We start from the raw sequence: 4,912 nt of genomic DNA, 5'->3' as shown, positions 1-4,912 counted from the left end.
AGCATAATGAAAGAATATTATATATATATAATGGGCCATTTTACTTTTGTAGTGTTCTTCTATTACACTTTCTACTACAAAAGAACTTCTTTCGTATTTTATACAGAAAATCGTTTTACTGATGTTAAATTCAGATATGGACGTCTATATAATATATAGTTCCAACAGCATAATGAATAACAGCATGTAATATCTGAAACTTGCAATCTAAACTCCTGAAGCAATGTTTTAAGAATGTAGGCTTCAAGTAATTTTTCCCTTCTTTTCAACTTGATAAATGGTCGTATGTTTTCCAGAATTTCAGGATATACCAAACTACCCCACGTGTTTGTAGGACACGCTGACATTTTCATAGTTTTTCATAATTCTACCTGGTTAACACAACGTTAGCTTGTAGTTTGATTATGAAGGATAAAAAAGACTGTTTTTCAAACTACGACTCTAAAGGAAAAAATCTGAAATTTCCATGTTGACAATAGACATTAAAAGGTTTCATTTTTGTTATTTACAACCAAATATAAAACTTATGTAATTACCACCAGATAAAACAACACAAAGAGACTAACCAAGATTAGACTAAACTTTACTAACAACCGGCACAGCTAAACAGTCTAGTTTGTATGCACGTGCAGATTCTGGGAGTAAAAAAAATGAAAGTCTTAACTTCTCTGATTTAAACAGATTTTAAGATAATGTTTCAATTTTCCTGACTTTTCAAACCCTCTTTCAATATTCTATACTGTAATTACTTTGTCCAACCGGTTATATTTTGCTTTATTTTATCATTTAATGTTATTGTTTTCTCGTAAGCGACAAGATCAGTAATTGGTGGTACATTTATAGAACTTGTTACTTGGATATCTGACGTGCAGTATGGGTTGTATCTATGATAGAACTTGTTGCTACTTGGTAAGCCAACTTATAGCGCGTCTGCTTTATGATATGTATGTATTATAAAACTTCTTACTTGGTTAGCCAACTTACAGCTGCGCCTGATGAACTATTTTATGTATATATTATAGAACTTGTTACCGGAATAGCCATGTTAAAGCTACGTTTACACTATGCTAAGGTGTGTGTGAGTTTAAACAGTAATCTGAAAGAGTTTTCTTAAGTCACTAAAACAGTATCTATTTTGTTGTTTCTTAAGAGCATGCTGTGTACTTTCTCTTCTAAGTTATTTATTATAATAATTTTACATCTAAAGGTTCACAATGGAAGCTATATTAACAAGTTTGTTGTGGCATTTAATTATTGAAAACTGCAAAACTTTATGGATAAAAATATAATTGAATATAGTAATATGTCTTTTCTCCTTGAATTTTACCCTTTATCAAAAAAGCACACACATCTGAAACACCTGTTGTAGGTTTTCAAACTTTAGGAAATTATACGAAACATACTATTTAAATTCCATAGGAATATAAATGTCGATGACACTATTGGTTTACTATGCATGTTTACAACGTACATAAATAATTTTTGTTTCAAGTTTTCATTCTAGAGCATTGTTTCTCACCGTGGCTTATGAATGACGTCAGATTGCAGGCCATTGCAACACTAAAACGTATTAATTTTGTGTCAGTTCAACTGATTAAAAAATTTAAGTGGTCGAGCGTCTACCTAACTTCTGAGTTTATTCCTCGATATTTTAAACAGTGGTTCCAAAACTGTGGGGTGCGACGTCCTTAGAGTGTGCAAACGTATGGGGAGGAACATGAGGGACATCAAAAAAATGTATTGTATATCGCTGTCATCATTGACTCCATATATACACGTATATAACGATTTATTTGAATTTTACTTTGGAGAGGAAAGTTTATTACAGAGAAAAAAATGGGAGAATGAACCAAAACGTTTAAAAAGCACTAATTTAAATTTCTATCTGTTTGACCGTATTCAACACGAGTTGAATTGTGCTCTTTGTATTTCATTTACAATTTATGATCTTCAGTCTTGTCCACCATGGGGCTATATAATGTAACACTTTGAACGAACGCCTCCTTCTTTCTCTCTCTCTGTGAGTTTTGTTACAGGAAACTCCAGTTTTAGGAGGATATTGAATTATGTAAACAAATTCGTGATTACTCTAGTGGCTCAGCGGTAAGTTAGGTGGTTTATTACACTGAAACTCGGACTTCGATATCCATGGGCACAGCATACATAGCCCATTTTTTCGCTTTGTGTTTGACAAAAAGGAAACGAAATCATTATGTGTAACACAGATCGTGTTTACAACACTTTCACTCTATTTTCCGTGACATCAAGTAGGAGCTATTTTTATGTGAAATAGACGTGTTTTTTACCCTATCTGGTTTTAGTATGCTATCACGGTTTTGATTATAAGTCCTTAGGATATAATATAAGTTCTAGTTTTTTAGACCAGTAACCGGTTTTAGTTTCGGTTTCGACTACTTTCCTAGACTTTAGCACAACGTTTTGATTTTGACACAAAGTGTATTTCGTTCCGGTACTAATTTAAAATTCTAGTGTACTATTCTGGTTTTGATTCCTGGCTTTAATTTGTCACTTTAGTATCAATTTCTAGCTTTATCACACGATTCTGATTGCGCTTCTGACGCTTGTTTGTTTTTGTTTTTTACGCCCCAAGGAATTCATTCCAAAGTTGTAAGTTACGCTACTACAGTGAGAATGTGCACTGCCATTCTAATAAAAGTAATGACAATCGGAGAGCTCGTGAGTTCTTATGGATTTTTCATTTTCAGGCATAATTTATAAACATCCAAAAAATGGTAATGTCTAAATCAAGAAGTGAAAAGGCCCTTTTAGAGAAATCAAAGTAACTGAACAGACATAACTGATAAAGAAATATTGTAAGATAAGAATGAATTACTGCACTTGTTTAGCTGAAACTATCCTCATATACTAAATAACAAGACTCAATAATGAAAACTCAAATTTAACAGCATAAACTGAAAACGTTCAATCTTTAAAAAAGGTTTTTACCTAGAAAAATTAAATATTTAGAGTTTCACTATGATGCTACTCGAAATACGTAGAAAATATTGTGTTCTAATTTGTTTCATTCATCCTTATAATAACGTACGTATACGAATTCTTTAGTTAAATTCAACATCAAGAAATTTTCTACAGTTAATATTCCATAATGCTTTGATTATAAATGGGCCCAAGCGTGTTAAGGCGTGCGACCCGTAATATGAGGGTCACGGGTTCGCATCCCTGTCGCGCCAAACATGCTCGCCTTTTCAGCCGTTGGGGTGTTATAATGTTACGGTCAATCCCACTATTCGTTGGTAAAAGGTAGCCCAAGAGTTGGCGGTGGGTGGTGATGACTAGCTGCCCTCCCTCTAGTCTTATACTGCTAAATTAGGGACGGCTAGCACAGATAGCCCTCGAGTAGCTTTGTGCGAAATTCAAAACAAACAAATTGATTATAAACGCCCCCTAGTGGAAGGGTGATATTCTACGGACTTAAAACGTTAGAAACCGAGGTTTGATACTCGTGATGTAGAGAGTATAGCTTTGTGATTAACTGCAAAGAAACAAATGATTATAAAATATCTTCTAACACTTGATATAAAACTATCACCATTTTCTCATGTCACTACCTAATTACTGATAAGGTTAAAATAACTTCTTTTAAGTAGTTGTATACATAACCAGATAGTTTGGATGTCGCTAAGACAGAGTTTAGAATTATACCTCTTCTTGAGTAAGATCTAGCGGTTAACAGAGAGGGCTTCAAATGAAAATACCTAATATAGAAGACAGAAACATGTTGTTGAAGGCGTATTATAAAAGTGACAGTCAATATCACAATTTTTTTAAGTATAGCTGTGCTTCTGACTGGTTGCACTTCCTCTGGATCAGCATTTGTAAAATAAAAATGCCTTAAGTCAGAGAACCGACTTCACTGTTAAACGTATATATTGCATAAAGTGCTGTATACGTCAATAAATAGTAAACATTTTCCACATCGGAATACTTATATGTAGGAACATTTTGATGTGAAAGAAAAAGTTCAAATATTATTAGACGGGTAAGTTTAAAATAGGAGATTCAAGCCGGATATAATAAGTAGATTAAGGCTTGTCCATCTGTTTTGAAACTGAGGCATAAATTTTTTAATCACGGCAACTTGCGTTTATTTTTTGTATCTAAGAGCGCCCCTTCCCCCAGAAATCACGTTTCGGTAATTGTGGTGGGCAGAGCACAGATAGCCCATAGTGTAACATAGCGTTTAATTCCAAGCAAGGCAGGACATGGCCAGGTGGGTTAAGGCGTGCGACTCGTAATCTGAGGGTCGCGGGTTCGCATCCCCGTCGCGCCAAACATGCTCGCCCTTTCAGCCGTGAGGGCGTTATAATGTGACGGTCAATCCCACTATTTGTTGGTAAAAGAGTAGTCCAAGAGTTGGCGGTGGGTGGTGATGACTAGCCGCTTTTCCTCTAGTCTTGCACTGCTAAATTAGGGACGGCTAGCACAGATAGCCCTCGAGTAGCTTCGCGTGAAATTAAAAACAAAAAAACAAACAAACAATTCCAAACAAACAAACAGAGTATCTATGAGTGTTTTAAGTAAACGTGAAACTTAGACGCCATCTGTCTGTAACTATTTCCTCGCTCATTCTGGAAATCCCTCTCAGCTGGCAATCCAAAACTTCACAATAAATGAATATAATCATGATTCTATACCTGCATGCACCAGAAAATTGTTAATAATTTCTAACCACTTTCGTTTATTTTAAAGGAATAAAAACGTGTAACATATGCTTTGGAACAATCATTTAATAAAAAAAAACAAAACAAAAATCAGGTTTTAGCAAGTCCTTGATTTCCATGCGGACGTTTCTACGAATAGAGCTGACGAGTAGTCAAATAATTTGTTAAATGCATTTGTAAGCAGACCACGTTACTTGTCCGGTTTTACA

This window comes from Tachypleus tridentatus, chromosome 10 (genome assembly GCF_004210375.1).
Source record: "Tachypleus tridentatus isolate NWPU-2018 chromosome 10, ASM421037v1, whole genome shotgun sequence".
NCBI lineage: Eukaryota > Metazoa > Arthropoda > Merostomata > Xiphosura > Limulidae > Tachypleus > Tachypleus tridentatus.
The sequence above is the reverse complement of the archived record's forward strand: the minus strand, read 5'-3'. Positions refer to the sequence as shown.